This window comes from Candoia aspera, chromosome 3 (genome assembly GCF_035149785.1).
Source record: "Candoia aspera isolate rCanAsp1 chromosome 3, rCanAsp1.hap2, whole genome shotgun sequence".
In the NCBI taxonomy this organism is placed as follows: domain Eukaryota; kingdom Metazoa; phylum Chordata; class Lepidosauria; order Squamata; family Boidae; genus Candoia; species Candoia aspera.
The window spans coordinates 77,977,271-78,003,545 of NC_086155.1; the positions used below are offsets into that span (position 1 = coordinate 77,977,271).

At 36.8% G+C, this 26,275-nt stretch overlaps 1 protein-coding gene across 10 annotated transcripts in view; it reads left to right on the forward strand.

The window, feature by feature from the left end:
* The first annotated feature begins 1,207 nt into the window (after positions 1 to 1,207).
* Positions 1,208 to 26,275, forward strand: part of ADGRL2 (adhesion G protein-coupled receptor L2) — a 214,238-nt gene continuing 189,170 nt past the window's right edge. For 2 of the 10 annotated variants that reach the window (XM_063298177.1, XM_063298179.1), the window contains exon 1: positions 1,217 to 2,321. The gene's annotated coding sequence lies outside the window, so the exon portion shown is untranslated. Of the gene's footprint in view, positions 2,322 to 26,275 lie in introns of all 10 variants that reach the window. The other 8 variants (XM_063298183.1, XM_063298181.1, XM_063298182.1 and 5 more) reach the window with 8 other exon arrangements.

The following is a 26,275-nucleotide window of genomic DNA, read 5'->3' on the forward strand; positions in this document are numbered from 1 at the left end:
TTCTATCTCCGAAAGAATTTAACGAGGAAATAAAAAAGAAGACTCCGCCCCCTCATATTATTTCGTGAAAAGTATACCTTCCTGAAATTTTTTACAAGCTTTATTTATCTTGCACTGCCACACGTATTAGCACGCTGACTCGAAGAAGTGTGCTGGAAGGAAGGAAGGAAGGAAGGAAGGAAGGAAAGAACCTGGGGCTCAGCGAGGGTCATTGTTAGTTATGATTTTCTCTTGACCTCACAGTGGCTTTCACTCAGAATCAGTGCTGCAAGTTGGCAACTTGCTCAAGCCCTCTCTCGCTGCCCCGCAACGAGAAGTGCGTGACAGCAGGCGGGCCAAACCGTCAGCGTGAAGAATGGCGGACAGGCTTGGCGTTTGGAAACTGCTGGCGGATACTCATCCGCACTAGAGCTTCTCGAGTTGAACTTTCAACGCCTCCCGCCGCCGCCTCCTCTCGCCCGGCGTTGGCTTAACCTTTCTCCCTTTGGAACCCTGGTCTTGCCGCCGCTTCTTCTCCCCCAAAGCTGCAACGCTATTGTCTTGGATTGTTAGCTAGCTTTACGACTGGGTCGGGTGGGATGGGGTGGAGTGAGGAAGAGAAGGAAGCCGGCGACTAAAGTTTGAGGGGTCCGACGCTCGCTGCCATCCGCCCGTCCCCCTGCAGGGAACGGAGAGGGCCGCCGAAGCGACGGCCAAGGCGTCAGCGAGTCTGCAGCGCCGCAACCGGCTGGAAAGGACCCCGGCCGTCAACGAGCCTTTCCAGCCGGGACCCCGAGATGCGCTCCCGCTTCGAGGCTGCCCCAGAGCTTGCAGCTTCCATTGGCTGAGGGGATTCAGCGTCTGCTGCTGCTGCCAGACCGACGCCGCTTCCTCCTCCTCGGATCCGTGTGCGTTTCTCTCTCTCTCTCATTCCAGCCCACCTTCTTTCTTTCCCTCTCCCCCAAGCAGTGCAGCCGCAAGCAGCTGAAATGGGCTGGAAAATGGCCAGTGGTGGCAGATCGAGCTTTTAGATTATCCGTTTCACGTTTGGTACTTAGCTGCCTCTAATCTGTTTTTATTTGCCAGAACTCCTAGTTTTGGCGGGAGAGGAGGGGAAAAGGGGTTAGAGGGGGAGGCTGCCGCTGTCGCCGTTTCGGTACACGATAATATGTTTATATGATTAGCTGAGCCTAGGGGTGGGGAAAAGGGAAAGGGAGAGGGGGTGGAGATTGGAAGAGGTGGAGGCTGGAGGTGGCTCCAGTTCAGAGCTAGTGGAGAGTCTGTGTCAGGACTTCGCGATCCCCAGTCACACACGGAGAGGTGCATGAACGAAAAGGAGCTGGCAGTACAATTTGTTGGGTCCCCCCCCACCCCCTTCCATTCCTTTCCTTCTTTTTGGCGATTTCATGCTCCTTCTTTCCTCTCCCCGATGTTTTAAGCGCGACCAGTTTGGCTCTTGATCTCTGTTCACGGGGCAGTAGCAGAGCATCTGAGGAAGAAGCGAAGCTTGAGGAAGGGCTGGAACTGGATCCTGCCAGAAGCCAGAATGTCATCAAGGGTGATGCAAAGAAGATGGAAGAAAAGGACAGAGAAAGAGAGGCTGCCTTTTTTTTAAAAAAATGATTTTTTTAATGCCTGTGTCTCTCTGCGCATTGCAATTGCATCCCCTTCTCTACTTCGCCTCCTCCCTGAAGAAAAAAAATCGAAGATCGAATTGATTCTCCTGTTGGCATCGTGGTTTTGTTTTGTTTTCTTTCTTTTTTTTAAGAATCGTTCTAGTTGCTTAGAGAAAAGAGGGAAAGATAAGACTCCAGGGCTGGTCATATCCAAAGGGTTTTGCACCTAGCGCTCTTTTGTTGTGGTGCTTTTAGAGTACCGGAAGAATTGTTTCGATTTTCCTTTCTGGCTTGCGCCGTTTCTTTCCCCCTCTTCCCAATAATTTTCCTTTCTTCCTCCTTTTTTTTTTTTTTTTGGAGAAAGAGCAGCGCGCGTTGGGAACTGCGGGGGGAAAATGTTGACTTAACCCCTCCAAAAGCCCCTCGGCTGGCTAGGCTTGCTTGGAGAAAGGGAGGAGGACGAGGAAGAAGAAGAGAAGCCGCCTTTTGTACGTTTTGTCCCGGCTCGGCGAGCTGCGAAGCCAGCTGTTTCCCCGGCTTTCTTCACTTCTGCCCAGCCCAGCTCTTTTGCCTGCCCGGCGATCCTCCTGCCCGATCTGGCTTTCTTCTTCTGCCGCTGCCCAGGCCCAAGCCCTCGTGATCAGAAAGGGACTCATCCTGCACCTCCTTGCTGGGGCACCCAGATGCAAGAGAAACCCTGGCCCGCAATTGGCTGCAAATCCAAAGGTAAGCGAGGTTGGGGAAGATGAGCTTTTCTGTACTTAAAAGAACCTGTTTGCTTACTTCGCTTTCCCCTCCGTTGCGAGCCATTTGCACAAGAGGGGGCAGCTTAATTGGAGAAAGGGGGTGCGCTGTAGAGATTCGTTCCTAGTCCTTTGTTTTCCCTGTGGGAAGGGAACCCCGCCAATACACCCGTAAGATACTTGGAACTCTGTCGTCCTACTCTTTCCTTACTCGCATTCATTCAAATCTTTTTTTCTTACCTCAAAAAAATCTGCGCACTACATACATCAGAGTATAATTATGACAAGGGGAGGGAGAGGCAAAGAAGTGAGAGCTGGACCTGAGGCCGATGTAAGGGTGGGAGTGGAGGAAGATTGTCATGGCCACTTCTTCCAGTATCTACCCACTTCCTTCCTCTGGCAAAGGAAGATGGGTGAGGGTTAATGCCAAGTGGGCTTCCCCAGACCCATGAAACAAAGGGAAGGGGGAGAGAAGGATGTCCTGAAATGCAATTAGATGTGAACTAAGGCAAGATGTGGCAGTCCTTAGGACCAAGGTATCTTGGAAAAAAGTCAGAGTCCTAACGGAGGGGGGGCAGGTGATTTTAAAGCTTGGGAGGGCCAGGCGTATCAGATCCAAGCCAAGGGAACTGTCCTGGGAGAAGAATGCACTGATGCCCCTTAGCAAAAAAGCTGTTGTCAGAGAAGGGTAGACTTAGGTTGTGGAAGAACACCTTCACATGGGGGTGGTGGGGGTGGTCTTTCCCTTTATTTTGCTTGTTCTTCTGAGCAACTGGCATCAAACTCTGGATTTGTTGGGTGGGTTGAGGGAGAGGGATCTGACTGAGTTGCTAAACTTGGTCCAACCCTTACAAACCCATTTGATATGGCAGCATTTATCATCAATTTCAGTGGGACTTTTTTTCACTTTTTTGCTGCATAATTGTCAGCTTGTTAGAGCTGTTCTTAAGGCCCTGTGATACTTCGCTATAAGGAGATGTTGGGTGTTCCACTGATTTTAAACAACTTCATTTGCAAACAAGCTTGCCAAAGTGAGTGATTATAGTACTGAACAAGAAGTATATGGGTGTGTGTGTGTATAAATCTTTCCAGCCATCATTTTCAAACTATTTTCTTTAAGTTGGCAGTTCTTATTTCACCATGGAAAGAGATTAGTGTGTGTGTGTGTGTGTGTGTGTGTGTGTGTAAGGGAGTTCCTTTAGTAATCCTTCTTGCTTCAGAGATGGAAGAAAAAGCTTCAAAAGCAGCCTTACAAGTTTCATAGTAACAGCAAGAGCCATCTGGATCCTGTTACTGTAAGAGATTTTCTCCTCTCTGTTTTTGGTTTGCTCCTCCAGCATTCTTTAGTGGAAGCACAGATTCCCCAACTCAGGGATTCCTTTTGAGGAAAATGCCTGGCAGTTGATTTCATTAATCTGGCTGTGTGAATGCCTAAGCAGGGCCTGCCGGCTCTTGTTCCTCCTCCTGCATTTCAGTTGTACATTGAAAAGGGAAAGTTGCAGTCCTTGAGTAAAAGATCACTTGTTGCACACATATTTTCACCTATCACACAAGGAAGCACAAGGGGTCTAGCTGTCTTTGCGCTGCTCCTGCAAAGGCTTCCACTTAGCAATAAATAACAGTCCTTTCCCCTTGTGGCCTAAAGACTGGTTTCCTCTTTGCTTGTGGAAAGAAGTCTAGGGCCACCTGGAGACAATGCAAAGAAAGTGTGTGTGGCATGCCAGAGATGTCTGAAAGGATCTTTGCTTTTTCTTGTCTTTTTAGTGCTAGAATGCCAAAAATAAATGTCATAATGAAATTTAGGGGAAGGTGATACTGAATATAGTTCTTGTCAAGAAAAAACTACCTTTTCTAAGGCTTCAGGTATGGGGAGATTTCTTGCTTGCTCATATATTGGAGATAATTAATAATAGCTTCTGATAGTACCAGTGATGGTGTTAGTAGATGCACGTATAATTGGCATGGCAGAAAGGGAAGATAGCTTATTTGGGGCTTCAGGTGTGTTTTTCTTTTCCTTCAGAAAATATTCTCCTTGTTAGAAAGAATCCTGCAGAACAAATGCTCTGTTGTTTGGTTTCTTCAGATACTCAGATTCCCTCCCTTTTGTTACTTGCTACTAAAAGAGGTGCCATTTCACATCATTCTGCACAAATTGTTTGAATTAATGCAAGTGTGAATTCTTACCCTTTGAAGGAGCCTATTAGCATATCAAAGGTTTCTTAGCTTTCAGCTCAATTGAGAAAACTTCAGTCTGTCTTCCATTTGCTTCCAAAGCAGAGGCCCAAAGGGCAGTGAGGAATTGTAAAGGGGTAAAAAGGGGAGGTAGAATTGGGTTATATTTCTGAACTTCTACTGTTTTGTAATTGTGCCAGGGAAGAACGTAGTCTGTATGCTGCGCCTGGCCCTTGTAAGCAGCCAAACAATTATATTCCATTGATTAATGGTTTATACTAAGAAAAAGAGTGACCTTTTTCATGGCGGCCACTGTTGCATAGTTTCTGGTATCTGCTAGTTATTCTGTGAGTGGGATTTGCAAGGCCTTTTCTTCCTGGCTCATGCTTTGGATATGGTCTACATATTAGTGCATTGGGGGGCTCAATGGGAAAGAACTTGTAATTACTTAAAACGCAAACATACACACAAATCAATCTTTGAAATAAAAGACCATTCTGTTCACAGCCTTTGAAACAAGCACGCATTTCTTTCAATACATAAAGCTGATGCAGAATTTTATTTTATGTTTTTGGCAAATTTATTGACAAATTTCCCAAGATAATAAGAATATTTAAGTGTTTTCTTGAGTAATAATGATAATGATCCCCAATATATGTGTAGGTTAATGATAGGTACTGTTTTTTGTTTTGTTGCTATTGTTACTGCTATTCTCAAAAATTGTGAAAGTAGTATAATCAATATTCTTCAAATAGTTATAGCAAGGATTGGCTATGTCATCTGCTTGCAGAATATTCATAACTGTATTTTAAGACAGTTTGCACTGCTCTTGCATCTGCACCTTTTATTCATTTGTTACAGTACTGAGTATCCTGTTTTAGTAAAAAAAGATAGCTCATTTTACTCCTTCATTATCTTTAAAAATCAGTATTCATAATCTGGCAGACATGGAAAGACGCAGAATGCAGTACTCCTTCAGTAGATCATAGGAAACCAAAATTTAGGAGACTTCATACTAGACTTCACAAAAATAACTTTCCTGTCATCTTTAAGTTCTCTTGGACGCTTATTTTTGTTTCTTCAGTTTATGAAATCTATAGACAAGTCTTTGTTATGACTTCTGAAGCTTTGTTTTAAATACAATTGTTTTATGATAAGACAGATTTCTGATATTCAGAATAGTTTGTTCACAAATAAACAGGTCTACCTAGAAGTAAAACAAGGAGAACAAAACCTAATGTAAGGTGTTTTGAGACTACTGCTACTGAATTGACTACTGAATTAGTCAAAATATTTCAAGATTGCATAGTGGATATCTTTTAGGATAATGTGAAATTACATAGAGACAGTTTTCTGAAGTTGCCTTTAGTTGCATGTTTCAGTACCTTTTTGGTGGTATAGGAACATACTGATATAGTTTTCATTATGACATTGAGTTGCTTTTAACTTTTCTGTTTTGGATATAGAGCGCTCTAGAGGAAGTAAATTACCCTGTAGAGCCATTAGAGATAATCTAAAAATTGTCTTGATATCTTGCACTTTGGATTTGATTTTGAGATTTGATAAATTTCAAATGATGGAGAATGTCACAGAATGAAAACTTACAGCATTTCATAGGGCAAAATTAGGCCACTTAGGCAGAAATTAATGTGCCACAGCAGTGTTTAAGCTGCCATTTTTAATCATAGTCGGTTATGTTGTGTTGGCAACAGAAATTGTACATAGATTTTAGGTTGCACTGGAGGCTAGCAGCTGGAGAAATCTGCTTATTGAATCAATATGGGGTAGAACAAACCAATTATTTAAGGTTTTGATTTGAGAGATTCCACTAAACATTCATTCATTCATTCTCTCTCTCTCTTCCTCACATGCGTTCACACACATTTACATATTTAGCTTCCATATTCATTATCAGAACATCAAAGCAAGTAGCTCATTTTGTGAACGTTTAAAAAAATGCACAGATAGTGATCTTGCACATTGTATTCCAAGTTTTAATTTAAGACAACAATGGGAGGCTTCTGGATGTTTCCTTTCTTAAAATAAGCAAAGGAATGTATCTATCTATCTATCTATCTATCTATCTATCTATCTTAGGAGTTAGTCCATAATTTGTACTTCAGAATATGGCTTCGGGTTTCCTATGTCAGGAATGGGAATTACTAACATGGGGTACCTAAGATATACTAAGAAAAGTATGCTGAAATCATAGTAAAAGTTTTTTTTTAAAATCCAACCTCTCAATAAACTGATTTTCAATCATATCAATATAAAGCATTTAATCTGTTTTACTTACTCTATTCTTAATTGACAAAAATGCATATTTCAAAATGAAATATGTAATTTATAGTATTTTGCACCTGCTTGCAAAAGTCTAAATGCATGTACCATTCGGGTTCCTAATGACAAATAGAAGCATATATTATCATAGATGCTACAAAAAAGACAGTTAAGAAAAATATGAATTGATATTTAAAACAGCAAATCTTCTGTTTCCATAGTGTGGATTCCATAATGCATGTCACAAATATAACTGAACTTAGTGTCATATTGAGACATTTTCCCCTTTAATGCCTTTTTTTAAAATGAACTGTTTCACAATACGTATTTTACCTAATTTCAGGATTTTAGGCTTATTTGGGATTAGTAATTTCAAATAAGAAGTTTTAGAACCTGTTATTATTCTACCAGATGAAGGCTAAGAAGGAATAATCAAGTATAACTGGGATAGTGTTATAATGTTTAACCCATGAACAGAAGAATAGTTATGGGACAGCAAACTTCATCTCATTCCTAATGGAATTAATGGAATTACTATTAGCCCTAATAGTTATATATGACGTATTACATACAACTGTTGTCTGAGTATTTCATAGAGCTAATAAGGCATTTATGAGGAAAAAGAACAGTACTGGTTATTTGATAATATATATTTTAAAAAATCTTAAAGTTAAAAGATAGGAAATATAATTATAACTGTGCATAAAAACAAATGGAAACCTGAAATTTCATGTTACATTGATTTTCAAAAACATTTCCTACTGTTGTTTTTCTGTTTGAGAAAAAAAAAGATGCATCTAGTTCTATAGATTGCTTAAAATAAGAAAACGATCCATTCTGAATGGGTAGGAGCCAATGATGTTTAATAAATCTGCATAAAGTACTTAATTCACTCAGTTCTTTCTGAAAGTAGATATTAGCTGAACTTCTCGGAAAAAATATATATTTTTAAAAGACCTGTTAAAAATGGTAGCCTTGTATCAATTTAGTGAAATAGAATTAATTACTTCTTACTGCTTGCTACTTTATTACTGATGAAGATGACTTGTAAAGTGCATTTACATGTGTATGTTTATTGATATAGACATGACAGTTCTTTAGTGGGAATTGAGACATGAACTGTAAGTTTCTACATTTAAGATGTTCTGTTCTTTTTCCTCATAAATGCCTTATTAGCTCCACGAAACACTGCAAGAAGATATGGACCATTATCACAAACAGTGCATTTTATAAGCTGAAGAAACAGTATATAATTAGCAAGTGCCGTTATTTTCCCTCTTGTGGCATTTGTAACAGTGAATTCTTCAACTACACAGAAGTCTGCTATCTTTCTCCCCCCCCCCACACACACAAATATTTCTTAGAAAGGTTTAATAACCAAAAACATACAGTCAACTGCAGTAAACTCAGAGCTAACACCTGCAGGGAAAGTGCCATCTACACCAGCAACAGAATAGCTATTGATTGTTTTGATGGCAGAAACAAGTTTAAATGCAACTTGTTTAATTACACAGAATGAAGTTTTATGAAGAAATATACTTCAACTTTGTAGAAGATTTTATATGTTGTATTCTGGTAAGTAAAATCCCATCACGGTTGTATAATTTTGTTCAATTATCAGAGCAGCTAAGAAGGAAAAATCAATTTACACTGAAAAACCACAGAAATGAGATTACCTTGTTAAGCAGGAACTTGCCCGCAGTGTCTAAATTGCTTAGGATGATCAAGAATAGCAATATTTAATGCACTAAGATGAATATAGACTAGTCTGCACATTCAACTACAGCTGTGTTCTTTCTCCATATAAGAGCCCTAGTAGATGTCAATTTATATTGCTTTAACTTTACTCCTCAAAGTGCAAACATTTGTTTCACATTATACATACATGTATCTATCTGAGATATGTTCACTCAGTTCAATTTTGCGTGTGAGAGAGCCAGTTTGGTGTAGTGGCTAGAAACCAGGAGATCTTGAGTTCTAGTTCTGCCTTAGGTGCAAAGCCAGCTGGGTGACCTTGGGCCAGTCACACACACTCAGCCCTAAGAAGGAGGCAATGGCAAACCACTTCTGAAAAACCTCGCCAAGAAAACTGCAGGGACTTGTTCAGGCAGTCTCTAAGAATCAGACACAATTGAATGGATAAAAAAAAAAGTCTGTAGGGGCAGATCTGAATATCAATACAATATTTAACTTGTTTAGACAGAAAACCATCACATTTTTCAAGCAAAAATAAAGGCTAAAGATAAATTGTACTTCACAGAGTGTTCTTAATGATATACACATTTATGCCATCAGTGTAGGAAAACACTGTTTATTACTCCAGAAACTATTGTTCAGCTTTAGTAAAATATATATTTGAGAATGCAATAGTGTTTTTGGTGGTCTCGAACATGCAAATCTTGTCTGTTGATTATATGTTTTGTATTATAGTAGTCTGAAAATATTGCCTCTGTAGAGGAAGCTAGAATTTTTAGGTTTTGCTTTCTCACTGAACACCTGCCTTAGTTTCCTAAAGTACATAAACTCTTGCTTCACTGAATCACTAGAACTGTCTTAGCTAAAAGGGGGAGGCAGCATAATTTGTAATTCCTGGGAGCCCTTTGTGAGTCACAAAGTTATCTTACTAGAATTCCTGAATAAAATAGCTGAAAAGGGAAGACAAATGCCAACTGAATAAAGATGTTAAACTAGATCTTTGCCTCAGGTTAAAATTGAGGTATGCTCTAGTCCAGAGGTAATGTCTCCCTCTACAGAGCACAAAAATAATCAATGACATGACAGTGGAGCATCATGTCTTGAGAGGAAGAGAGGGATCTTTGGATGGTGACATCTTAGAATAAAAAGATTTGAAACATTAAAATATAGTCAGGAATTTAAATGACTCATTATGAAATAAGCTTCTTTTATGCTGCTGCTTATTTGTTCTTCAGTTAAAGGCATATGAATAAAGAGTACACAACTTAATTGTGAATGGTGATGAGTATCTTATGGACAGAAATTATTCTCTGCAAAGTATGTGAAAGCAATTGCAGGAGTAAAGCAGGGACCCACTGTTTTAATATTTAAAACATAGGCAAGAATTTGACATCCACTGCAGCTCTTACAACATGCAAGAGAGATGTCTTTTCCCCTTCCTCCCTCCGTCCCTTTATAAACAGAAAATGTGTTGCAAGAAGTGTCCCTTTGTTTTCTTCTAAGTGAAGGACTAGCTAGCCTTTAAATAGATTTGTTCAACTAAAGCGTGACTCGTGATTTATAAACATTTCTACTTTAATAGTTCAACATTCCATTGTGCTTTCTAATCTGAATGATTTTCACAAGAAGCACATAGAAAATGAATTGTATGCAAATCCAAGACTGAGATCCAAATCTTGTGTTTTAGACATTAAACTGTGTAATTCATCTGTTTTGCCAACAATTTGCACAAAGGATAATTCAAATATGAATTAGGGTCCCAACTCAAATATATCAAATGGATTATCATTAGCTTAGACGGTTTGGGGCTACAACATCCTTTTTATATCTAACTTAATTTTTATATCATTTTTGTGCTAATTTTGCAATTGCATATTAATTTTTTCATCCTTTTTAAAAATTGATATCTTAGGCTGAGTTTGCACTAAATATCTGATTAAGAAAATACTTCCCATCTCTGCTGCTGCGTTCAGCTTCTTATATTATTGTGAAGGTTGGTAAATGTTTCCATTTCTTTTGTGAATATTCTAGTTTTATCAAAACAGGAAAAACCTTGTCAGAGTAATAATGATTCTAAAATCAGCATTCACTTGTTTGTGGATGTGCTAATTATTCAGTGAATAAGTATTCATTTTAAACAAAAGATATCACATCCTGCTGTGTGATCAATCAATAGATATGTGACATGTGTAAAAAACAGGGACAAGACATACACATTTATTACCTATTTGATTACCAGTTTGATTCATGATTTGTAAAAGTTTAGTTTTATAAGGTTTAAGTGTAAGTTCTATAAACGTTTGGAGAATGCTTCCTGGAACTTTTTAGCATGTTGCCATTTACTGTGTTTTAAAATCTTTACCATTCAGTTTGTTTCTATGATGCAAAATTCAGTCTTGCATCCATCCTGTCTTGGAACAGCATATTGTGTCTGCTGTATTTGTGTACCAGTCAGGACTGCCTTATGATTATTATTTTGTTCAGTTGACAGAATACTTAAAGTTCCACTACTGCTAAAAGTGTTCAGTCCTTTGCTGTTGAATAAATGAATGACTGATCCTGTTTTGGATACTTGATTTCTCCTTGCTTGCTGATAATGGTGATAAATAAATTGGGGTGGAGTTTAGGATCGATTTTGAAGCAAGGTTTTATATAACTTAAAGTAGGTAGACATAACAGTCTCTTTGAAGAGGGAAAACATGCTTAGTTTTCACCACTGAGTAATCATAATTCATTATGTAGTAGGCCAGTGGTTGACTAGACATCAGAAATTCTTTGAGCCTAAAATTACAAGTAGGATCTGCAACAAAATGTCGCAGTATGAAGTGCAAGTGTTCAGGAACTGAGCCATTATCCCCTCTCATTGATTTTCCATTTTCCCTATGAATCAGGCAGCACTTGCTAGCCACTGAGCCCTCTAAGTCCTCTCTGAGCCTTTTTTAGACCTCTTGCTTCCTGCCTCCCACCCCCAATTTAAGGATTTTATTCTAAAGAATTTTGTGTATCTCTGCAAATCTCAGGGTTTCCTCAAGTCTCCTGTTATTCTGTTGTGTATTTGCTTGTGTTATTTTGCCTAGATAAGCAGTGGCTCTCATAGCTAGAATGTTAGAGAGAATGATATTTCTACTGGCATGCCAAGTATTTCTGACACCCACTCCCACCCGTCCCTTTTAGTGAGTGAGTTCCACGAAATTTGTTTGTATAAGAATACACACAACACACACAAACAGCAAAAGCAATTCTAATCTACTTCAGATTCTGCTGCTTTTCCATTTAAAGTGTTGTTGGGTGGCATTTTTTTTGGCAAACTCTTCAGTCTGATTTCATGATAGTACATGATGGTTGATATGACTCAGCCATTGTCTTTGCCATTTTCAACGTGTCGTAGCTTGGTGCAGACTCCTTCCATTTTTGTCAGGTGTGAAAGGAAGGATTTTGTTGGCAGAATGCAGATAATGATACAAGGACCTTTGGAACTAGGTGAATAAAATGGGTCCCCAAAGACATACTTCCCTAAGAGGTAGTTTTGTTACCTTACGTATCCCTTCCAGTAGCATGGAGGGCTCAGCAACAATTGTGATTGCTTTTTAATGCTGATGAAATATTCTTTACTGACTGAAAAGACCTGATTCCCTTTGTGTTGTGTGCTGGTGCATATCTGGACTAGATGGGTGTCTTTTGAAATCACTGTCGCTACATTAGTATATGTGGAAGAAATAAGTGGGTTCTAATTTGTCTATTAAAGTTAATCTTGCTCACCTGCAGAAAAGCAGCTGAAAATACAGTGTTGCTGATGGACAAAATAAAAAGACTGTGAAAGAAAGACAGAATTTCTAGGGTGAATGGTTTATATTTGTTGGGTGTGGATGACTAATTTAGCAATTCAGGTATTAAGTTTTTCAAAATTGTTACCCGATTCATTTGTTTTTGAAATGGCTATTCTATACTCCCTTCCTTATTACTTTGTCCTTTCCTGATCTATGTGTTGGATTGTAGATCTTATACTGTAATTTTGATTCAGTGTTCTGACTCTTATTATAACTATTTTGTTTTTATTTTATTTATAATTTGATCCATAAAAGGCCTTTTGAGTTTCTTTTAATAATTTAACTATCTTTCCTATACTATATTCTTCATATTTAAAATGTAAATCTCTCTCTTTCTCTTTCTCTTGGACTGTGTAATTTTATTTAAATTTGATTGTAGCTTCCACTTTTCTCCCCTTCGGTAACATCGTTGGCATTACCATCCATATTAGAGTTTGGACTTTATTCCTGTAATATATGTGCTGATTCTGACTGCTGAGACTGAAGTTTTATAAGCAAGAAAGTGAATTTTAAATGGAGGCTGCAAGTGATTTCCTGATTAATAGAGAAATTAATGCCAAAAAGATAAACTAAGCTTGAACGTGTAAAGTCAATCTACTAAACCAGAAATCTGGTCTGGTTTATATAAGTAGTCTTTCAGATTAGGAAGCCTAGACATTTATCTCATGGAAAGCCTCATTGAACTCAACAGAAATACATAGAATTGTATTGAGAAATAAGAACTGACTCTTTCAGAAATGCAGTTAAATATTCCTCCATCTGGGAAAAGTGATACTATAGTTTTCCAGTCAAACATTAGCTTCTTGAGAATTAAAACAGTGGTGTAGATTGGTTACTAACCTTAATTCCATCGGCTTGTCTAGCACTTTTGGCACAGCACAATTGAATTTTATTGAGATTATACTGATCATTTGACGGGGACAGTAGTTATAACATACATACATACATACATACATATCAAAAAAAATAAAATTGTCTCTTCCTGTGGAAAAGAATAGAAGCATTTCCTTTGTAAGGAGAAAAAAAAAGTTATGAGAACAAATAGCTTTTCCCCAAAATACTATTCTCATTTCAGATTATGTGCTTATTTTTCTTAAAATGCTCACTCCTGTAGTCAGTGTAATTGATGCTAAACTTCGAGCCACTGAGTTAATCCCAAAAGGAATCAGTTCTGGTTTAGGTGGCAGAGGGACATTAAACAGAGCCATAGTGCTGGGTTTGTTTATTTTGGATAAGAAGATGATTTAGCCTGGAAGTGATGACTTGTTTTGGGTGGTCCCTCTACTTCAGGATGGTCCAGTGTTGGTTTACTTTTACCCATAAAAGCCTTTATTAGGCTTTGGAAAAGAGACTTTTGCATCTTGGTGTGCAGAGGTTGACTGTATAAAGTCACCAAGAGGGCAAAGAAATCAGGATGCCTCCTTCAGGAACTACTGATATACGGTAATGCTTATGGAAATGAGATATCTTCCAGCATTTTTAAAAATATTGTCAGTTTGTTTGAATTCTTTTGCAAAACTGCATTTCCTACGCAGTTTTTTGCCAACTCTTCACATTACCTGCAGAGGGAGCTTGTATATATGATAATCTAAATAACCATGGTATTTCAGGCATAAAACTGTTTCCACCCCCCTCCCAAGCATAACTGCAGTTTCTGTTTGTTACTAGCATTCCTTGTTTAGATTACCCAAAATATAAATGCTTATGAGGAAACACGCTAGAGAGTGAGAGGCTATATTTTGGTGAAGGCATATCTTTGACTGTCTCTTGCCAAATATAATCTTAAAGAAAAGATTAGCACATTGCCTCTAACTCAGTGCAAAGGCTGCTCTCAGGTGTTGTAAGTTGATTTAAAATGTAATTTTACTAACTCTTCAGTTGTCTTACAATACTAATACTAATAAGTATTAGTAATGGTAAATAATATTTTGAAAAAAAATAATGTTAAATGAAATTTTACCTTCATTAAAAACACAATTTTTATTACCTTAATTTAATGTTATTTTTTGTGTTTTGTAAATTCAGTACTCTTTTTCATTAGATTTATTGCAGTACAAATGCAAAGTTAACTCTTAATATTTCATTTTTAATTAAAATATAACTGACAAATTAATGTAAGCATAATTAAACATGACATCCAATTGTTAAACATTTAGAATACAGCAGTAAACCTTTTATTGTTGTTTTAAATATAGAAATTAAAGCTAATAGAACAACTAATATTGAATTATGACTAATAAATGTATTTCTTTAAATATTGACAGTGTTCAAATACCAAAGCAAGTTTTAGATGATAAATCCAAATCCATGAAATAGAAGAAATATTAGTAAGACAAATAAATAATCCTTATATTAGTAAGACAAATAGATAAAACTTCTTACCTTACTTGCTGAGCGAGGAGGAAAATAGCAAAGGCATTTCAAATAAGTATTGCTCAGGCAGAAAAATGGTAGCATTATTTTTCATTTAAAATAATTCATAAAGAGGGTCTGCTGTTCAGTATGATGTTGATGCAAAGTAGTGTGTGTGGTTTCAAATTCCATAAAACAGAAACAGCATTCGGCAACACCCTTTCTTGAAATAAATCTTTCCAGAAAATTAGTCTGACAGTTGTTTTTCCTATAGCTTTATTACAGTGTGCTAAATTTGAAATGTAAAATGTTCAGGAAAATGCAGTACAGTATTACTGTATTTTGGATTATAATTTATATAAAAAGCAGGTTTTCTGATGTTGAGAAAATACACTATCCTAATATTGATTCATTATTTGAATTGACTAATGTTTGCTAATGTAAAAATCAGGTTGTTATTATAACACCAAATGGCCATTTAAGTAGTGAACAATTGCAATAGGTCATTGTCTAATAAAGAGATTTACAGTTTTATATAAGGGCTATTGTATAGGAATTACCCTTTCACAGCATGTTTATGTATTATCATAGCAATATAGTATCACATTTACATGGAACATTTTCCTAAGAGGGTAAGAATATTAGCCACAGCAATTACACGCCAATAGGATTATGGTAGTAAGATTTATTACAGATCCAGAAATACTAATAGAATATTTGGAGCTGTGGCTCTTACAAAGTTTGATCCATCCTTTCTTTTTATTAAGCAGATGAATGTAAGTAATAAATTTCTTATATCTGTTGGCTATTCATATTCTTTATGTCCTGAATAGAAAGTTTGTTCTTTTGCAATTGTATGCAGTGAGATTTTTCAAAATGTTCCATGGAACCCTAGTGTTCTGCGAGAAGTTGATGGGATTCTGTGAAAGACAAGGGGCAAAAAAAACACCATATTTTTTTTTGCGGTGCCACAGAAAAGTCAGGCCTTGTCCTTAGATGATGATGATGATGATGATGATGATAAACCCTGGTTGCCATTTTTCAGTTCAGGGCTTCTGGAACTTCTAACAGTTAGCATAGCTTAAAAAAAACTTTGAAAACTCCTGGTCTATAAGTTTGTTAGTCAAAGAGAAGGTGAGGCACAAGGTTTATTACTTATTTGTGGCAATAACATTTCAATATATTTTCCCCCCACTTTGGTAAATGGAAGACATTATCTTAGGGAGATTACTTTCAGTCTTAAAGAGTTTTGTAGTCCCAATATTGTGGTAGCAAAAATATCAAAATTCGTATTTCTTTGTCTTATTTCTTTGTGTGTGTATGTGTGTATCTGTGTGGGAACTGCTTCCTCAAAGCTCTGCCTAGCCTAGGAAGAATATAATGAATAGTACGATTTGAATACCGTAAAATTATTATTATTATTATTATTATTATTATTATTATTATTATTATTGCTTCCTCTTCCTCTTCTAAATGTAAAATGACAATACTAATAAAAATCCCCACAATACACAAAATTTGTAAAGACTCAGTTCCAGATTGAATCTTTACCCTAAGATCCTTTCTTTTCTATTGCTGTCTTCAGTGATAGATACAAACATTTTGTCGCAGTTTTTTTGAGGGCTTAGCTGGAATGGAGAATTGGCGGAAATCTGGTATCTTCCATTTGCAAAAGTGGAAGAAACAGTGAGGTTTCACTGGATCTTAGATATTGTTATACATATTCGTTTGTATTGCATTTTTATCTATGTATTTTGTCTATATTCATGCTATTTTTAATAAGTTGTCGTTTTATTGATTTCTTAATTTGGTAGAATTTATAGGTAAATGTTTTAAATAAAACTGATGAGTCAGCTGAAGTTGCCACCTTCCTGACTGTTCCATTGCTAGAGGAAATCTTGTATTCCTTCCATTATTCATGGAAATCTGCTTTCTAGAAGTGCTTGCAAGACTTTCTTCTTCGTGCTGGAGCATCAAGCAAGTTTGCAGTATATTTAGTGTACAGATGTGTATTTTATACTGATGATGATTGGGTTGGGTTGAATCTAGGATGCCATAGTGGAACTCTGTTTATATTGGAAGAAAGGCACAGTCTCTGTCTGCTAAAGAGATGCTTGGGAGAGTTTGGTTCTTCACAGTCCTTACTTTCCATAGATGCCTGTATGACTTCACATGTTAGCAGGGACTACAGAAGGAAAAAGAATTGTAAAAACCATCTGCCTGACCTCTGCAGGATCACATTGGCTTCTGTGAACAGAAGAGGCTGCTCCATGCACGGAATACCAAATCAAGATGAAATCCATTATTTCATCTTGGTTTGATAGACTTTATGTATTTGTACATACTGTAGCTGAATATCTAAATTATTAGAGTGATTTCTGATAAATTAATAATAATTACATAGCTAAGGTATTTGTGTACCTATTGTCCTAACAGCCAGGAAACACGCTGAGACAAGGAACTGGTCTCTAATGTTTATTGCTAGTACATAACAGGAATCCTAACAAACTGAAGAAGCGTGGGAAAAACCCAGACATATAAACCCCAAAGGTTAAGGCGGGCCCGATCTGTGTCTCTTTGAATGGCTGACCAATTCCTCAGTGCTACGCATGCACTTAACAGTCTGGATGGGAGCCCCCTGCTCGCCATCCTTACTCATGACACCTATTGATAAGAAATATAATGAGACACATCAGGTATTCATGTAAGACAAATGTTGGGTTCATAGGGTTCTGTTTATAGCAGGGTTTCTCAACCAGGGTTCCACAAGAGGTCACTGGGGGTTCCCTGGGAGATCACAATTTATTTAAAAAAATATTTCAAATTTGGGCAACTTAACATTAAAGAGGTAAGTTTCATTCTTTATTTTTAGTTTAGGAACACTCTTAATGCATATATGCAGGCCTACACATGAAACAGATACAATTTTGTAGCTTGTGGCCTATATATGAGCCTGAATGTGCAGGGGTTCCCCAAGGCCTGAAAAAATATTTCAAGGGTTCCTCCAGGGTTGGAAGGTTGAGAAAGGCTGGTTTATAGCCTCAGCAGTAACAGCTAGACTTGTGCAAATTATTTGATAAGGTACTTTACTTGTGAATGAAATACCCCTCTGGATGTCTATGAAACTAAATTAGCCACAGCTATTCGGTATTGCTACTTTGAAGTTCTCCTGATGCATATATCAGCTGTCTCAGCAGAAAGATCTTTGGTGTATATATACACATATCAGATACCCAGAAGACTTTGAGAACATTTCTGAGTAACTTCATTGTACCTTTGACTGGTGGGGGCTGGTTCATAACTCGAGTGAATTCAGAGGGGTGGTTCACTCACATGCAAAATACCATGTTAGATGACTTGCACAGACCTACTAATGGATTAAGATGCATGCACTTTATGCATTTATCTAGTATAGAAAACAAAATTACTTTCCAAACTTAGTTGCTATTGTAATAACTTCTGCATACAATGATCTGTTCCTCAAAGCTGCATGTTATTTTCTCCCTATCCCTTTCCTCTTCTGCAATGGGTTAACTTGCAGTGGCACTTCATTTATTAGAATAAGTAGGTAGACGACTTTCCCTGCACAAGAAAATTCTCTGACCCAGTTTGAGCAGTCTCTGCTTTTGTATTCCCTGCTCCCTACTTCCTACTGAGTAGAAGCATCTGCTTTCTGAACTGACCTTGTTTTCTCCAAATTTGGGAGGACCTCCCTTGAACAGTAGCTTCTTAAAACAAGTCAAGATCCAGTGAAAGGGTGATTTTTGTTTGTTAAAAAAAATATAATTCAACTATACATTGTCCAGAAGGATCTCTCTCTTCTTCTTCTTCAGTACTTTTTTTTAAATATTGACCTGTAGATTATACCAAATTAAGAAATGAGTTAAAATACAAAGACATATATGCAGAAAGATTTTATTCAGTAAAAAGAAGAATACTAAGCCCCTCAGCTCAAAATCTGAATATACTTATAGAAGGACAGAAGCAAAAGTATAGATGGATTTTATAAATAGCTATGCCTGGCTGTAACATAAAATGGTAACAATTTGGGGATACAGAGTGAACTTGTTCTCTTCTCCTTGGCATATCTTCCAAATTTTCCTTATGAAAATGTGACCTAGAGGAGTGTTCCTTAAAGTGTGGTCCTAGGACCCCTGGGACCTCTCAGGGGTCCGCAAAATCAAAATTATTTGCCAACCTATGTTGAAAAATAATGCAATATTAAAATCCTATCAAACAATTGTGAGAAGCGGTAGCGGCAGCAAATATGTCAATTTTAATTTTTAATATGGTAAATACCAATAAATATAACCCAAACAAAGGGTCTTTTGGGCTCCTCTGTAATTTTTAAGAGTGGGAAGTTGTCCTGAGGGAAAAAGGTTTAAGAAACACTGGCCTAGAGGGTTACAGGATCCACTTAATGGAAGTGGCCTAGTGCATGGCACTGAAGGGGAAGGATCGATGCCTGACAAAAGTGGAAAAGCCCATTCTCTGTAGCAATTTTAAAGCTGTTTCCCCACGGAAAACCTAAATTTTAATCCGACACAAGCTGTAGTTCCGTTCAGAGCTTTGCGTTTGGGGGCTATAACAAGGTAGAGAATGGCCTTCAGTGTAGAGTTTTGTTCTTGTCTCTGTGATCTACACTTTCTGCCAAGAGGTGTGAAAGAATACTGCATTCGGCATTGTCTTGAGTTCAAGTACAACCTTTTTTTGATAAAACTGGGTTCCATATTGTACAGAATTTGTGTTTATGCACACTCAGGACTGCTTTCCTTCAGAATGCATGGAATTTGGGGCATGCCCACCCATTTTCTCCCTAGCTTAGAGCAGAAGTCTTTCTGGAATCCTACCAATTTTTTTTTTTTTTATAATGCCCATTCACTTCTGCTCATTATAATTTTATCTGTTTTACACTGAGAGTGGTAATGCCTGTATGTTTTCAGATTGTTCTGATTGTTAGCTCTTACCTTTTGCACATGTTGTCAGTAATTAATAGACTGCCTGTACAGGCACACCACAATTTTTGGAGCAGTTTAAGGTTTCAGAATGTTGATATTAACAAATGCTACTTTGAAAAAAGAATTCCATTTGGAGGTGGGAAGGCTATTGAAATAAAGATTATTGGATTTTAGAGATATAATTACTTCTCTGAAACAGGGCTTTTTATAGAGCACTCTGTTGGGAAGAGGTATCAGTGCTGTAATTCCTGCAGCCCGGTAGCATAGATATTTGCTCAAAAAAAAAAGAAAAGAAAAGGAAAGGAAAAAAAAAGTCCCATTGTATTCAGTGTAGCTTAATTCCAGGTAAATAAGAATATAAAACATAAGGTCACACTTTCTCATAAACATGTTAAGAGATAGTGAGAAAACATATTAAGTAGGTGAATCCTGATTAAAATCCTTTACTGTGGGATTATTTTTTATTTAAGCCATTTTTAATACACGCTCACTGATATCTCCTTATTCCATATCTTTCGTTTAGATTCAACATGTGCTCCTTTGAAAGCACTGGAATCTTACTTGTTTACAAACTTTGCAACTGAAGTATGAGGGAAAAACAAAAGAATGCTTCGTGGCAATATAAAAATTTGCATGCTGTTATCTACTTTTTTCAATTGATTCGTGTGTGATTCCTACATAATAAATAGATTATCAAAGATATTTCCTTTGGTTGCTTTTTTATATTGTGTGATTTGCAAGTACTGAACTGGACTGTGTGTTAATTGTGTGTGGGTGTTTGTGTATGTATGTGTATATGTGTAATGCTGTGTGTGTGTGTGTGTGTGTGTAGCATTTCCCTGTTCAGTGAGATCATAAATTCAGTCATGAGCCTGCGCTGTAGCCCTTTTGCTGGCCATGCTCATTTTAAATGATGATGCTCTACCAGCGAATCACGGTGGGAAAGCGTTTCTGCTTATTATGTATAGAGGAGTGATTTTTGTTCTTTGTTTTCTTTGGGACTTTCTTCTCTGCCTTTGGAAGCATGCCATGAGCAGGACTAATAAAATCTTTACTATTTGGCAAATGGAATGTAAGTGACAGGAGTGATTGGTTGAGGAATGAAAACCCTGCTGCAGAGTCTACATCAAAGCCGTGGAACCTTTGAAATGTACCTGTAGATGGAAAATTTTCATTTTAACTTGTCAGCAGCACAGAATTCAAATTTCTCTATTACACAGCAAGATATTTTGTTAACAGCATTTTTTAAAACACTATGTCAAGAATGTGATATTTCCAATCAGGTTAGTATTATGGCACTATATGAATGGGCTATAACATTTTCTAGATTAATCAAGATTAACAAGATGTTTAAAATGACAACCAACATTTATACTTTAAAAAGATTAGCTGCTGTTTTTACGTTAACATGGACCTTACATGACTGTTTTTAAATTTTTGCCTCTTCTAGGCAATGTATGTAGATTCTCTATAATTTTCCTGTTCTTGCAATGTTTTCACTGTTTGTAACAATCAGAAAGTATGCTATTTTCCTTGCACCTGAGTTTAGCATTGGCTCTATTTCTGAAAGTGAAATTCAGTACACAGGTTAGCTCAAAGTCAGAAATATTTTCCATTTTCATTGCATTAATTTTGCCAGTGTTTTCACAGTTATGAAATTCATAAATTAATACCATTTTTAAAAAAATAAGTTCATTATTTGGATCTAATGATCTTTAGTACAGGAACATGTAGACTTTTCTTCCTTTTAATTATTTTAATTTGCAAAATAATATAGCTTGCATGCTAATATGAAACAACATGTTTTATAAATTTGTTAATTTTGTTTTCAGGCAAATATGTTTCTGTTAAATAAAAGTTGTCTATAAAACATGAAGAATATAATGCTGTGATTTTAGAATAAATAATTATGCTAATAATATATTTACAGATGAACCAGACTTTAATTTCTACAAAAGAGATGCATAGGTTTGCAAAATATGAGCAAAATCATTAGTTGTTTCAGAATTTCATACTGTGTGTAAATACTGATTTGTAGTACATGATTTTTCTTGAGTGGCCTTTTTTCAAAAATGGAAGATTAACATTAATTTCATTATTTTTCTATAAGTACCTTTAAAGGAATAACATAGCCTCAGTAATATCTTATTTGTGTTTTTTTTCAAAAAAGGAAAAATGATAGTGAATATTTTATGCAAATGCTTTATGTCTTATGCATGACCACTCAAAAGTCACTACCAAGGAGAGCAATGGGATTTAAGTCTTGATAGCTTGTATGGGAATACTGCCTAAAATGCAATAACATTTCTAATTTAAAACAAAAACAAAACATTGTTGTTAATTTTCATTCATGTAATACTGCTGATTTTGGTTGTTTTCAGTGTAACAAAGATAGAATTGGTTTTGTTCTATTTGGTAAAAAATAAGCAAATGTAACTATCCCCAACAACAGTTTTATGGTGAAAAAAAAAGATTATCTATCAAACACTAGATTCTGAAAATGTTGTAGGTCTAATAGCCATTTCCATAGTAGTGACTTAACAGCATTTTTATAACCAGACGTCACTAATGTGATTAAAAAGACTGTCCCCTCTACAGTTGTTTTGGCATAATGTTGGTTGGATAATGTTACATGCTGCTAGTGAAGAAATAATCTGAATGAATATTCGGAGAATCTAAATTTTTGTTTGTTATCATTCGCAGTGAAAATGTCAAAAACAATAAAATAGTAATATTTAGAAATAATTTACAAATAACTTTGCCTTCTTTCTCCTCTCCTCCCTACTGCTCTCCCAATCTTTTCCATTAACTTTAGCTGAGTTTAGTGGTATTTGCTTTTGACAATTAAAAACCATTGTTACACAATATATTCTTGGAACATCATTAACATTAAAACCACTTCCCCACCAAGGGAAGCTGGAAACTACAGCACTGAGTCTTAGATTAAAAAAAACAAATAAAAAAAAACACCCTAAAATGGTAAGAAATAGAATTATTAGGAAGGAAGAAAAAAAGGTGTAAATTCTTGTCAAATATTGTCTGACTTCAGGAAATGCATTGGGAATGCAGGGATTAGAAATTATAGTAGCTGTGGTCCAAAGAATTGTCTAATGGAGGAGGCTTTGGACATATGCAGTTTCAGAAGTGGGCTACCATATTATGTGACAGAACTTTTTTATAAATCAATTTTCAAAAATCGGTTCATTCTGTTCTTAGGTTTTTTTTTTTATAACAAATGCCTTCTTTTCAGGAATGATTCCAAGGGATATCAGGTGCTCCCCTGAAATATTTCTTGCCCCCTCATTTCTCTCTGCTTTCAATCACATCAAAAAGGCATGGAATAGTATGTACCTTTCTACCTTAATAATGCGCTGTGTCATCTGTTCTTCTATCAACTAGTTTTTCTGAAAATGCTCCATCTTTTTATCCTTCATTTTTATACACAGGAATACTCAGTAGGATCACTCTGACCAACATAGTGACCACACATGTATACACTGATATATTACAATTAAATGTTATTGGATGAATGCTGCTGCTGCTTCTCCTTCTCTTTCTCTTTATTAAGATCGTCATTTTGCTCTTTGCATAAAAATAATCACATATTGTTCCTGTAAATAAATGAGAGCATCCTGAGATGAACATTTGATTCATGTCCACTGAACAAAATCCTAATAATGTGGAACAATTCTAGTAATAGACCTGTTTTTCTGCTTTTAATGTTGGAAGCAACTCTGTCAGTAGGTCCAGGGATTAAAACGCCACATTGGAAAGTCACTAATGTATCCCCATATTTCTTGACTATGTATTCTTTGCAGTATCGTTTATTCTAGCAGTAGCAGTAAGCAGTCTGTAGGTTTTCTACATCAAAACATTCTTCAATATGCTTAACGACTAGTGTGCTCCCATTGCTATTAACAGTGCTTCTCATGTCAACACATTTGATAAGAATTAGTAACACTGTTGGTATATCTACATGCCTATAACTACTCCAGAAATGATTTTGTTTATGAACCTTTACTAGTAAGTTTCTACTAGAAGGAGAGTCTGAAATTAAAACTTTCTAAAGCGGTAACAGAATAACTGCTATTTGAGACAAGTTGGTAGTCTTTCAGATGTTGCATAATTCTGCCTTTCATATCTGCAGGGAGTATTTGACAGCAGCATCTGAGCCAAGATTGCACTTTTTCCAGTTTGATGCTCTGCAGGTGTAGTGGGTTTACGGTTCCCACACTTTCCAGGCAGCATGGCCAGTTCGCATAGCTTCCACACATCTGGAAAGTTCCAGGTTGGGTAGCTGTTGTCTTAATTTGTCAGACCAGACTGGGGAATTGTAGCCCTAACCCTTAGGATGGCTATAAAAAGTGATTGCTGGGTTCAAATTTTTCGCTAAGTTAAATGTGATTGGCTGCCTATATAGTTTTATTCTTTTAACCATTAATGACTTGGGCCAGTACAATCTGCCTTACAAAGTGATGATTGTGGGGAAATACGGGAAAAGGGGAAACTATGTATGCTATTTTAAGCTCCTGGATGAGTGCAGGATCTAAATCTAAAATATAATAACATAATATAACATATCAGAACATAATAAATACATAAGATATGTCCACCTTATTTTTTTTTATTTGTTCGATTTACATGGCTGCTCATCTTACTGTAGCGACACCAGGAAGCTAATAATACAGAAAACACAATACAGAATAAATATCAAAACAACAATATTTAACACAGTAACAAACAAGGTAAAACCCAATCTACAATAAAATAACACCTCAGAGACTCCAACTAATCTCCTGACCTCCATACCTCAGAACACACCCAAGTCTTTAAAGCTTTCTGAAGAACTGGCCGGGTTGGGACCAGTCTAATCTTGGGAGGAATGGTGTTCCAAAGGGCAAGTGCTGCAACAGAAAAGGTCTGCTTTCTTGGTTCTGCAAGATGACATCCTTTAATTGGCGGCACCCACAGTATGCTTCTCCTGCCAGACCAAGACCTCCCCTTTCTTGTCCAGCATTCTTAAAAATTAGTCCCTTGAACTGTGTTTCCCAAATATATTAAAATAACTGGTAACTGATGTGTGATTTTACTTCTGTTTCCTTACAATAGCATTTTTACTTAATTTTAATTGGTGCAAATTTAATTAGCTTCTTAATTAGAAAAGAACAGCGAAAAACTAGAAATATTTAATAACCGTTTTTTATTTAATGTATCTCTATTTGAAAAAAATAGATAGCATAATACTTAGGCAAAGATTAGATCCAAGATTATTGGTAGTTTATTGTACAAAAGTAATTAAGAAATACATTGTTCAGTGTTGGGTGGAATAGCAAGGTAGACAGACAGACAGACAGACAGACAGACAGATATCCATTCAATCATGTCTGATTCTTGGAGACTGCCTGGACAAGTTCCTGCAGTTTTCTTGGCAAGGTTTTTCAGAGGTGGTTTGCCATTGTCTCCTTCCTAGGACTGAGAGAAAGTGACTGGCCCAAGGTCACCCTGCTGGCTTTGTACCTAAGGCGGGACTAGAAATCATGGTCTCCTGGTTTCTAGCCTGGTGCCTTAACCACTACACCAGAATGGCTCTCATATATACCTACCTATCTACCTACCTACCTACCTATCTTGCGATTCCATCCAACTATACATACACACACACACACACATTCATATACGTACACATACACACACACATACATTCATTTATTCTTTCATTCAAAGGTGAAAGTAACATTTACTCTTTTATTGGCACAGCTGAAAAGGCCTATTTACTTGAAAATTTTAATTTTGAAAATGGGATAAAATAAGGCAAAAATTCAAATTCTGCTGTAATAAATGCTTATAGGTTATTATATTATGCATACCTATGTGTCCATATACAGTATTACAGAAATTACATTATGTAATGTGAGAATACATAAGTTTTATGGAAAGCCACCAGGGTTGGGGCAGTCTCATCTCAGGGGTACGATGGTAAATATTTAAGAACCAGCTTTGCTGGCTCCATTGCTGCCACTGTGCAATGCTGTTAGCCGCTGAACAGCTATTTGGTGCGTTAGGTGTAGCGGCTAAACTCTGTTCTCAACCAGCTCAAAATATTCTAGAAAATTTAACAATTGCCTCTTGCGAGCCAGCTTCAGTAGATCACCCAGTATCATGTTCCAAAGGGCGGGTGTGGGGACTGAAACGGCCCACTTTCTGGGTTCTGTAAAATGACATTCTGGAAGGTTTCACTGTTATCCAAGGTATAGTGGGACACAAAATTAGGATGATGGCTTCAAGGTAGCTTGTGTCAAGAAACCACATGCAACACTATCCAGGCTTGTCTGTCTAGATGAAACAGTTAAGCAAAAGTCAGAAAAGAGAAAACTCTACAATAATAATAGACCTCCTTAGCTGATTCATGTCTCACTAAACTATAGTCTAACTTTAGGTCTCAGATTGCTATATCTATAACAGAAGGAAAGACTGAAATCAAGGGACACAATTATTCTGTTGAATCTTTTTAGCATGCCACCCTCTTATTTTAGTAGATTCCAGTGTGCACAATTCTCCAATTCACTCCAAAAGAGAGATGGATTTTCAGGTGGAAAGGGATGCTTGAATAATGCCACTTTTTATACTGTGGAAAGCCAATGAACCCAGAAATA